At 40.7% G+C, this 12,666-nt stretch overlaps 1 pseudogene; it reads left to right on the top strand.

The window, feature by feature from the left end:
• The first annotated feature begins 7,245 nt into the window (after nt 1-7,245).
• LOC149276429 (proprotein convertase subtilisin/kexin type 4 pseudogene) lies at nt 7,246-10,618 on the top strand (annotated as a pseudogene).
• The last annotated feature ends 2,048 nt before the right edge of the window (nt 10,619-12,666 follow it).

Below are 12,666 nucleotides of genomic sequence, written 5' to 3'. Positions count from 1 at the left end.
TTTCTAATACACTTGTGAGTGCAACAAACATCTCTATTTTTATTTTTATCCTTACATCACATACAGAAAAATATTTTGTTATATCTTACAGAAAATATATTTTGAGCATGAATGTCTATGTGTAAGGGTGAGTGAGCATTGATAAAGTATTATATATTGGAAACAATATTTATTTTATTCAACAATCGTTTTGCTTCAGATAATAAACATATAGACAGTGTTATGAGAATCCACACGAATTCCGTACACAAAACAGATAAATGAAAAAGCGACAGATCACGAACAGTAGCGTAATCGCTGCCAGGAATAAAGATGGCGGGTGCGCATTGCTATTGGGAGGACGTGTCATCAGTTCTGACCAATAATGAGCGAGCATTCAGCCGCTAGAATGCGTGGACCAATCCCAGCGCTCTTTTCTCGCCAGTTGAGCAGGAAGCAGGAAGCGACGTTGTGTCAGAATGCTGTGAGGGACTCCGGTACGAGTGACAGGACATGAACCCGCTCCTGCTCCCTGTGTGTTTGGGGTTCGTGGTCGCCCCGCCGGTACAGAATGCCAAGGAGAGCCGGTTTAGTGAGCAGGTGACCGCATGCCTTTATGTTTAAATGGGCCGGTGTTGGGGCTCTTGGAAGTCTGTAGTACCGCCAAATACCTTTATTCTGCATCCGCGCTACCGGCTGTCACAGGTTTCACCTGCACATTCACACTCATTTGTAATGTTCGTGTTTGCGTGAATTAGTAATTATATGGCGTCATTAGAGCTCATTTATGTCATAAGAGAACTGAAACATGGTACATGCTAACAGGGAGGATAAAAAGGAAGGCCGTAGGCCGTAGACTATAATAAAAGGGGCATAAAAAGTGATTTTTTTTTGAATTTTTATAAACCCTACATCTTAAAGTTTTAAGACTATTACATTCCTCTTAGGATGTCCTCCTTCTAATAGGAATGTTTTGCTATAATTCTTGTGTCCCGGAGTAACACGAGCACTTTGTATGGTCAGGAGATTGTTGTGTACACCCGTGTAGTTTACGGTGTTGCCGTGTTGTTACTGTTATGTCGGCCGTGTGGAGATGTATGCGGGTCCGCGCCTGTGTGCGCCGCTGGAGATAGCGGTTTGTGTGATCATTAGAGGAGGTTCTGGGTCCCTGACCGTTATTCACAGTTAGTGTGCCAGAAGGGGTCCGCGATGTGTCTGTTCCAAATATTCTATTATAGTGCTTGTTTTTTTTTCCTTCTTTTAAGGATCGACATTATTATGTATCTCCAGTGCTGAGTGTACTTTTGTTTTGTTTTATTATGTTCTGTGGTCAGTATGGCTAGCAGGTAATCTCTTTAGTGCCGACAGATTATACTTCCAGGAGGTCTGCCCTTTCCCATCTTTCTCTGGGTTTAGATGAAGAGCTGGTATTCTTTTTTGGTGATTTTTAATGGAATAACTCTTGAGGCTCTTTATCTCACCCATCTTTCCTGCGTTCCAACGGCACGTTGTGTTTGCTAATCCAAGTTTAAAAGGCTAATCAATCGTTAAAAAAACCTTTTGCAATTGATACATGAAAGTGACCCCACATTTTGGGTCTTCTAATCGGGGTCGTCTTCTAATCAGACCTCAAATAGAGGTCTGATTATGAGACTAAGATCCAGATCCCCCGCACCGCTGCAGGGGACCTGGATCCTCCTGTCTCCCCCCCCATACACACACTTACCGGTGCTTCCTGCTGTGTTGCCGGGGCAGCGATCCGCGTACACAACGTCCGCTGCAGCCGGAAGGAGGTGTGGCTAGCAGCGGGGATTGTCTGCGTCCGTCGCGTATACCTTCCCCGGCTGTCAGAGATCAGAGTTCCTCGCACCGGTGCGGGGAACTCTGATCTCTGACAGCCAGGGAAGCTATATGAGACGGACGCAGACAAACCCCGCTGCCAACAAACCCCGCTGCAGCGGAAGGAGATGTTAACCCGCTGCCCCGGCAAAACAGCAGGAAATTGGAAGCACCGGTAAGTAAGTAAGTGTGTGTGTGTGTGTGTTAAATGGGGGCATAGGGCATTTCTGGAATGCCTTATACCCCTATATGCCACTCTGGCACTTAGGGGGTTAAAAAGCATATTATGGGGCAGAGTGGCATATAGGGAGGTATAAGGCATTTCACCTCCCTATATGCCACTCTGCCCCATAATATGCCTTTTAACCCCCTAAATGCCAGAGTGGCATATAGGGGTATAAGGCATTTCTGGAGGCAGAGTGCTCTATACAATGCCTTTTAACTCCCTTAATTCCACTCTGCCTCCTGGAATGCCTTATACCTCCCTATATGCCACTCTGCCCCATAATATGCATTTTAACCCCCTAAATGCCAGAGTGGCATTTAGGGGTATAAGGCATTTCTGGAGGCAGAGTGGCACATAGGGGGTCAAAAGGCATACCATGGGGCACAGTGGCATATAGAGGGTTAAAAGGCATATCATGGGCCACAGTGCCATATTGGAGTGGCAAGCCTGGGGGCAGATGTGCGTAACTGGGGGACAGGTTGGAAAATACAAGGAAATAAAAACAAAAAAAATATTTTTCTCAATCATAGCTTTATAAAAAAAATAGTTTACATGAATTAACATTTTCTGGTAAAACTTTTTTCCTTTAGGGTCGTCTTATATTCAGGCTTTTTCTTTTTTTCCTAAATTAATATTCAGATTTGGGGGGTCGTCTTATAATCAGGGTCATCTTATAATCGAGCAAATGCGGTAGTTAGATTAGATGGAATTATTATTACCCTTTATCTGTTCAGAGAAAGAAATTAAGATGCGCTGTACAATTAAATTGGAGCAGTTAACACATTAGTAGTTGAGAACCCTGCATGTGAGCCATTATCACCCTTTATAGCATTTTAAACAATTGCTGTGTTTTAGGGAGTGACAGATGAATGATTAAATGTTAAATGGTTAAATGTCCAATGTAATAAGATGTTTTGTGTTTTTTTCTGGAGTCAAACTAAGTGAAATTATATCTTTTTTTTTTTTCCCCTACGGAATGACAGCACTGGGTCAGTGTTCATAGGAATAAAACGTAGATTTTGGTACACACATACTTAGTACAGTCACAGGTTCTAAGAGTCAGATTAAGTGAAAATATAGCTGTGTGCTAGAGAATGACAGATGAATCCCTATAGGGTATAATAAGAGAAAATAAGTTGTTTCACTGCCGAAACGCTGTGGCATATCCTATAGGTCGTCAGCACACATTTTCCCATTAATCTCTTCCGTGTCCCCATCTTCTTTCTTGGTCATCTTCTTCCTGATTTCTGCTCGGCTATGCTGGCTGGCGAAAAAGGTATGAGGACATTGAGAGTGTGATAGTGAATGGAGCACTAATAATAATAATAATAATAATAATAAAAAAAAAAACAAAAAAAAACCCCTGAATCTCATCCAAACCGAAAGGTGCAGGAAAGGAAAAATTGAAATTGTGTCCAAATCATTTTTGGTCCATGTACTCAAGTCTAGTTAAACATTCAGTGATTAATATGCCCCCTTTAACTGCCTTGTATTGTATTATAAAAAATACAGCATGCTTTTTTTGGATGAGGCTGGCAGAGATAGTTTGAGTTTGGTAGAATTATGAATATTATGTGTTTTATTAATTTCATTATAAAATAAAAAATTAAAACCCCCTATATTATAACAGAAAAGTGTTAATTGGTTCTCTGCCTTAATAATCTTATTATTATTATTATTATCTTTTATTTATATAGCGCCAACAGTTTACGCAGCGCTTAATACAATACATAAATTCAAGGGGTCTGACGAGACAAACCGATACATTTGGTGGAGAGGACCCTGCAAGCTTACAATCTTGAGGGAATGGGGTGACAAACATAAGGCACAGAGGAAGGGTGAGAGGTGGTGTGGGGGTATCAGTGATGGGGTGAGAGGTAGTATGGTGGTCATGTCAATGACAAGGAAGTTCTAGAAGCTAAGATGGTAGATGGTAGTAGAAGTGTGGATCAGGGGGTCGCGGTGGATGGAATCTACTTGGTTTTTGCCAAGGCGTTTGACTCGGTTCCACACAATAGGTTAGTATTCAAACTGAAGGAAATTGGCCTAGATGCAAATTCTTGTTCTTGGGTAGAACATCGGCTTAGAGGTAGAGAACAGAGAGTTGTTATAAATGGTAAATTTTCAAGCTGGTCAAAAGTGGTAAGTGGTGTCCCTCAGGGTTCTGTTCTGGGACCAATTTTATTCAACATATTTATAAATGACCTGGCAGGAGGCATTGAAAGTCATGTTTCTGTGTTTGCAGATGACACAAAACTAGGTAAAGTTATACAGGGCGAGCAGGATATTAATGTGCTGCAGAGGGATCTAGATAGACTGGGGGACTGGGCACTCAAATGGCAGATGAAATTCAATGTAGATAAATGTAAAGTTATGCACTTCGGGGTAGCGAATGCACACGCAACCTACACCCTAAACGGTAGTGAATTAGGGGTAATGACAAATGAGAAGGATTTGGGAATTGTTATAGACAACAAACTAGGCAACAATGTGCAGTGTCAGTCTGCGGTTGCTAAGGCCAGTAAGGTATTGTCGTGTATAAAAAGGGGCATCAAGTCGCGGAATAAAGATATAATTTTGCCTCTGTATAAATCAATGGTAAGGCCGCACCTTGAATATGCTGTGCAATTTTGGGCGCCTTTTCTAAAGAAGGATATCATAGCACTAGAAAGGGTGCAGAGGCGGGCTACAAAATTAATAAAAGGAATGGAGCAATATAGTTATGAAGAAAGGTTAACTAATTTAAATCTGTTTAGTTTAGAAAAACGTCGCCTCAGAGGGGATATGATAGCATTATATAAATATATTCGGGGCCAATACAAACCATTGTGTGGAAATCTGTTCATAAACAGGACTATGCATAGGACACGTGGTCATGCATTTAGACTGGAAGAAAGGAGATTTAGACTAAAGCAGAGGAAAGGGTTTTTTACAGTAAGGGCAGTAAGGATGTGGAATTCTCTGCCTGCAGAGGTAGTTTTATCAGAGTCTGTACAGACGTTTAAACTGCAACTGGATGGATACCTGGAAAAACATAATATTCAGGGATATAATCTTTAATTATGGGGAAACAGCTTATTGATCCAAGGAGAAATCTGACTGCCATTTTGGGGTCAAGAAGGAATTTTTTTCCCTGGTTAGTGCAAAATTGGAAAGAGCGAAGCCAGGGTTTTTTGCCTTCTTTTGGATCAAACAGCAACAAATTAACAGATATAGGAAAGGCTGAACTTGATGGACGCATGTCTTTTTTCAGCCTATGTAACTATGTAACTATGTAACCGGAGCAAAAGTGGTAGATGTGTTAATTTTTGCGTTTTAATCTAGGATGGTGGCCATTGAATCGAAATATCCTCTAGACTGTAAGTTTACGGACCGGTCTCTATTTACTTAACGTAAATGATCGTTTTTAATCTGTCAGTTCTAGTTTTGTCAGACTCTGAATGTATGGACTATAGGAATATATTCTAAATATATATTATATTATAAATAAAAGATAATATTCTTGATGTTTTTCAGCACGGAAACACGATCAGCACGGTCAAAGTGACAGTGTCCAGCTTACCGTGGAATGAGGAGAACTCTGGTCTCGTATATATATAAAGCTTCCGCATGAAGAGGACGTGTTGGCGGGTCACCGCCTGTTACCAGCCGCACTAAACATGTCGGTGTTTTAGCAGCAATCAAACGAGGGACTGGATTATAAACAAAACCGAACAACAAATACAGTGGGTTTTTTTTAACGTATTTATTTCATGCTTCTAGTGCCGTTCTGTACACCCAGTGCCCTCCGCGCGGTCTGCCATCTGTACCTCATCTCAAGGAGCTGCCGTGTTTGTGAGGGCGAAATGTTCACCATAAGCAGACATGGAAGTAGTTAACCCATTAAAACGGATAGTCGGCATAGAAAGTATAAATCAAGCTATTATGTGGCTTTTGTTTATATTATGACTAAAGATCTGAACAGTTTTCAATTATTACAGATTAAATGGAATATATGTATGTACTACATGTCTGTGCATAGATGTATAATAAATGTATGAAACGGATCAGGATTTTGTGTAGTTTTTCTCCTTAATAAAATTCCATGAACCCTGGTTGTGCCTCTCTCATCATGGAGGACATCCTTATTGATCCCACAGGTCCCCCCAGGGTTATATACGTGTGTATGCATTTGCTAACACTGTGGGTATCACACTGGGAAAAAAAGGGATCATTAAAACATATTTCACTTTGTACATGAAACATAGCAATGGGAATCAAAAAAAAAAAGAAACATAGGAATAGAGTTTGACTGCAGACTCGCATCTTCACTCAGGAGTCGGGATAACAATATGCCGATCCCATTCATATCTATATTCCCTTACTGTGTTAACCGCCACCACTCAGTCAGGACATACAGCTACATGCCATGGATTTGATGTTTTTATATCCGGAGCCATCTTGGTCAGTGGCGTAAGTACAGGGGCCGACCCTGCGACTGCTTGTCTTCTCGTGCCTTTTTTACACCATTTTGAACCCTTAATCACGTCGCTTCTTTAAATGTCACTTTATTACTCTGTTAGATTATCTTGATTAGAGTCCCCAAGGGTTTTGTTTATACTTGGCGTTCTCTTGGCAATATATATATATATATATATATATAATTATATATATATATACTCTACCATTCAAAAGTACGAGGTCACATAGATCTGTCTCTCTTTTTGTAAGAAAACGAATGTTGTCTATTAAAATGACATGAAATGCATCAGAAATACAGCACAGGCATCATTAATGTTATAAATGACTGAATGATTGTAGCTGCGTTCCAACGGCACGTTGTGTTTAATCCAAGTTTAAATTTAAAAGGCTAATCAATAATTAGAAAACCCCTTTTGCAATTGTTACAGCTAGACATTTATTTTCCAAGTGACCCCACATTTTAGAATGGTAGTCTGTGTGTGATATATATATATGTGTGTGTGTGTATATACCGTGTATATATATATATATATATATATAATCACACACTACTGTTTCAGAATTATATATTGACATCATAACTGTAAGCGTTGTCTAGCCGGCTTGTCGCTGAGAGTTCCGAGCCCCGCCCTGCTATTGTGATGTAACAGATGTGCCACGCCCTTCTACTGTGACATAGTGTAGGTTATAAAAGCACTGGCCGTTAGCCAACAGATGCTTTTGTAAGCTGACAGTACAAGATGAGGAGCATAGCTCTGGTTTTCGTTGTTACTGTTCTGATCCATGTGATCTTTACTTTGGAGATTTACACAAATAGCTGGGCTGTGCACATACCTGATGGCTCTGTAGAGGCAGAACGTATTGCACAGAAATTCGGTTTCATCAACCTTGGCCAGGTGGTGCTTGGCAGTGATTTCTACCATTTATCTCATCGTGGCATTCAAAGGAAATCCTTCAGCCCTCACTGGGGTAGAAATATTCAACTGAAAAAAGAACCCAAGGTTAGCTGGTTTGAGCAGCAGACGCTGAGGAGAAGGGAGAAAAGACAGCCTAGTATGGTTCCCACAGACCCCCTCTTCAGCTTGCAGTGGTACCTGGGTAAAAATCTTGACTTAGGCGTCCAGACTGCTTGGAACCGTGGATATACCGGACGAGGCGTGGTGGTGACCGTTCTGGATGAAGGGCTTGAAAAGGACCACCCCGATCTCGCATTAAACTATGATCCGGAAGCGAGTTATGATTTTAATGACGACGATCCTGACCCTCAGCCCCGATATAACTCATCTAATGAGACCAACCACGGGACCCGCTGTGCAGGCGAGGTGGCTGCGGTTGCCAATAATGATATCTGCGGCGCTGGAGTAGCATACAACGCTAGAATAGGAGGTGTGCGAATGCTGGATGGGATAGTCACAGACTTTGTTGAAGCTCAGTCGTTGAGTTTGAACCCACAGCATATTGACATTTATAGCGCCAGCTGGGGTCCCACTGATGATGGAAAGATACTGGATGGACCAGGAGTGTTGTCTTCTGAGGCTTTTTACAAAGGAATACTAAATGGCCGCCGTGGCCTTGGATCTATCTTTGTTTGGGCATCTGGAAACGGTGGCAGGAATGACAACTGCAACAGTGACGGCTACTCCAACAGTATCTACACTGTTGCTGTTGGGGGTGTCACAAATCATGGAACAGTCCCTTGGTACAGTGAGGCGTGTGCATGCAAACTTACAAGCACTTACAGCAGCGGTGGTGGTGAGGAAGAGACTTTTATCACCACTGATATACGCCACACGTGTACAGATAAACACACCGGGACTTCAGCCGCCACTCCACTTGCTGCCGGGATCCTTGCTTTGGCATTGGAGGCAAACCCAGCTCTTACATGGAGGGATATACAACATATCGTGGTAAGAGCGTCCAGTCCTGCCCACCTAATGGCTGACGATTGGGTCATAAATGGAGTGGGAAGAAAAGTGAGCCACTTTTTCGGCTACGGACTCTTGCATGCTGGACGAGTAGTGGAGCTGGCCGAAACATGGGAGACAACGCAGCCTCAAAGAAAGTGCCTCATAACAATTGTGAGCACCCCTAAAAGAGTGCATTCAGATCTGATTTTGACTTACAATGTCACTGCCTGTTCTGGGTCCCCCAATCACATAACATCCCTTGAGCATGTCCAAGCCCAAATGACCCTCAGCTACAGTCGCAGAGGTGACCTGGAAATCTATCTTACCAGTCCTATGGGCACCCGTTCTGTGCTGATGGGCAAGAGACCACATGATACCAGCACTGATGGGTACAGAGATTGGTCCTTCATGACCACACAATCTTGGGATGAAAATCCATTGGGCCTTTGGACCTTAGAATTTAGGAACAGAGGAAGCTACACCAACCACGGATTTCTACATCACGTCACGTTGATTTTGTACGGGACAGATGAACACATGATGTCCAGGAAAATCAAGAAGTCTGTCATGAGAAAGTGTCTGAGGCGGGATAGAAATGGGTCGTGCATAGAATGTTTGGCACCATATTATACCTTTGGAAAGCTCTGTCTATCTTACTGCCCTGCCAAATACTTTAAGTCTACGCAGAGAGCGGAGGTGTCAGAGCCCAGCAGCTTTCACCTTGTTCGTTCTTGTGCCGCTTGCCACCCATCCTGCTTTACGTGTAAAGGGTCGTCTGCCAATAATTGCACTTCCTGTTCCCCTTTATACGAATATAATGGAAAAGACAACTCATGCGTAAGATCTGACTCCCCAAGTGTAGACTTACAGAACGCCTCATTCATCCGGATCCCTCAAACAACATTAGTGGCAGTGATAATGAGTGCGGCCATTGTAATGGTTATGGGACCGCTGGTGGTTTTCATTCACTGGTATCTACGAAAAAGATCACGAGTAGACCCCAGTCCCGTCTGATGGGCAACCACCGTGCTCTAAATCAGATCTGGAATCTGCGCAGGGAGGAGATTTCCTTTGCTTTTGAACACTGATGAGGACAAATTCAACAAGGGAGAGTAGAGACCCAACCTGACGCGGATAGCACTGTTACACCAATAAAATTCCTTTTACTATTTGGCAAAAATACCTTTTCCTTGCTATATTTTACAAATTTAGATTTTAAGTACCTGGAAATTTTATGTTGAATAATAAAACAATTAAACCGTGCTCGCATGCTTGAAGGAAAAGCTTAGACCGATCTCAGATTTCATATCTTGTGTGGATTCCAAAACAAGAATCAAGCATTCTATAGCAATGCACATTGATTAAAGATTGGAAATACATCATTTTTATGTGACTTAATGTCACCACTGACATGTTTGGTTTTATTTTGCATTTAAGTGACTTAAAAGTTATGTAATACCCCAGATCCTTATATCACAATATAGAACGGAAAAGAAACACCTTCACGAGTGGGTAGGTCTTAAAAAATGAATATGAAATAAATTACAGTACCCTACAAATCTTGCTGCTCCCGCAGATCAACACTCCTCATAAGTGTTATAACAAATGATGTATAGGCAAAGGTCGGGGCGCATAGATATGTGGGAAAAAATAAAACAAATATAGTGTAATAAGTTAATACGAAAAAAATAAAAATAGAGATGTTTGTTGCACTCACAAGTGTATTAGAAATAGAAAGCTCGTCAAAAATCCATACTTTCTTTCGTCTTAGGAGCTTCTGTGTAGAAGATAAGAAACGAAATAGTGCAATAAAAAAGATATTGTTTAATGAATATAGATTAAAAACTTACAAACAAGTAGGCATAACAACTGGGTTATGCGTAAGAGCAGTGTCCTTTATAAAGATAAGTGGATGATCATCAAGTCCATGTAAAGTCCAGGTTTTCAATAGTTGTAAAGTTTTCCAAAATATCTCAACGCGTTTCACCAATTCTGGCTTCCTCAGGAGAAAATTTAAGAAATCAATCTGTATCCTGTCTGTGTTTTCGCGGTTCTTTTAAAGGTCCCGGCTCGCCGTCTTGTTCTATTTGCGTCATTTCGACGTCATCACGTTTAGTCTTTTTTCTTTTCTTTTTTAATTCCTCAGGATGAAATAACGGCAGATGTTGTGGAACCCTCTGTTTCATTCTGTCAACGGGACTCGTAGTCGGCAGTATTCGTAAATCGGTAAGTGTGTAAAATAGATTTATACAGTTAAAAACATGACATATAGAATGTTTTTCATTTAACTATCTTTTCTAGTTACAGGGATATATCGGCAGAGCATCAAGGGACCAACAGAAGGAAAGACAGACAGGCTGATTCAAGATAGAAGACATCTGTGTATGTGGTTTGGCATCCGTCCAAACCTCAATAGGCAAGTGAAACAATGTAGCAACTTAGTAACAATATTAATTGGTACCAATTTAAAGATCCAATGTATTCAGTGAATGTATTTTTATTTTCTTAGGAATCTATCCTGTTGGACAGAACTCCCACACGAAAGAAGACATAAGAGAGAGATGTAGAAGAAAGTATTCTGATTGTACTCTCGCTAATTGATTAATTGAATGCTGTCACGATTATGTTACTGATATCCATCTGTTCTGTGGTTGAACAATTAACCTTCAGATGGAACAAACATGGTGTAAAAATGATGTTATTAAAAGAGAGAAATCTTGTAAAAATATTGTTTAAAAATCATGTGTATAAAATCGTGTATATAAAAAGTATATGAATAAAAACGCTTATATGCAATTTTAATTAGTATGTGTGATAAAATATGTTGTAAATAAAAACTTAATAAAATAAATATAATTTAAAAAAGAAAAAATAAATTTTGATTGTTTGAAAAAGGAATTAATACACAAAAAATGAATGGATTCACAAAAAAATGGATATATCGAATTCTACATTCAATCCGTCTTTCTTGTAGGTTTGAAATTTATATATCCATTCAGTTTCTTTTCTTGATAGCATATCTTTTACATCTCCTCCCCGCCAGTGGGGGGATACTAAATCTATCCCTATTACTTTAAAATCGGAAAACGAGAATTTATTACATTTTATACAGTTCTTGGGACATCTATATTCATTAAACAATATCGTTTTTATTGCACTATTTCGTTTCTTATCTTCTACACAGAAGCTCCTAAGACGAAAGAAAGTATGGATTTTTGACGAGCTTTCTATTTCTAATACACTTGTGAGTGCAACAAACATCTCTATTTTTATTTTTATCCTTACATCACATACAGAAAAATATTTTGTTATATCTTACAGAAAATATATTTTGAGCATGAATGTCTATGTGTAAGGGTGAGTGAGCATTGATAAAGTATTATATATTGGAAACAATATTTATTTTATTCAACAATCGTTTTGCTTCAGATAATAAACATATAGACAGTGTTATGAGAATCCACACGAATTCCGTACACAAAACAGATAAATGAAAAAGCGACAGATCACGAACAGTAGCGTAATCGCTGCCAGGAATAAAGATGGCGGGTGCGCATTGCTATTGGGAGGACGTGTCATCAGTTCTGACCAATAATGAGCGAGCATTCAGCCGCTAGAATGCGTGGACCAATCCCAGCGCTCTTTTCTCGCCAGTTGAGCAGGAAGCAGGAAGCGACGTTGTGTCAGAATGCTGTGAGGGACTCCGGTACGAGTGACAGGACATGAACCCGCTCCTGCTCCCTGTGTGTTTGGGGTTCGTGGTCGCCCCGCCGGTACAGAATGCCAAGGAGAGCCGGTTTAGTGAGCAGGTGACCGCATGCCTTTATGTTTAAATGGGCCGGTGTTGGGGCTCTTGGAAGTCTGTAGTACCGCCAAATACCTTTATTCTGCATCCGCGCTACCGGCTGTCACAGGTTTCACCTGCACATTCACACTCATTTGTAATGTTCGTGTTTGCGTGAATTAGTAATTATATGGCGTCATTAGAGCTCATTTATGTCATAAGAGAACTGAAACATGGTACATGCTAACAGGGAGGATAAAAAGGAAGGCCGTAGGCCGTAGACTATAATAAAAGGGGCATAAAAAGTGATTTTTTTTTGAATTTTTATAAACCCTACATCTTAAAGTTTTAAGACTATTACATTCCTCTTAGGATGTCCTCCTTCTAATAGGAATGTTTTGCTATAATTCTTGTGTCCCGGAGTAACACGAGCACTTTGTATGGTCAGGAGATTGTTGTGTACACCCGTG

This window comes from Sceloporus occidentalis, unplaced genomic scaffold (genome assembly GCF_023333645.1).
Source record: "Sceloporus occidentalis isolate IW3139 unplaced genomic scaffold, rSceOcc1.0.p SCAF_240, whole genome shotgun sequence".
Lineage (NCBI taxonomy): Eukaryota > Metazoa > Chordata > Lepidosauria > Squamata > Phrynosomatidae > Sceloporus > Sceloporus occidentalis.
The sequence above is the reverse complement of the archived record's forward strand: the minus strand, read 5'-3'. Positions and strand labels throughout refer to the sequence as shown.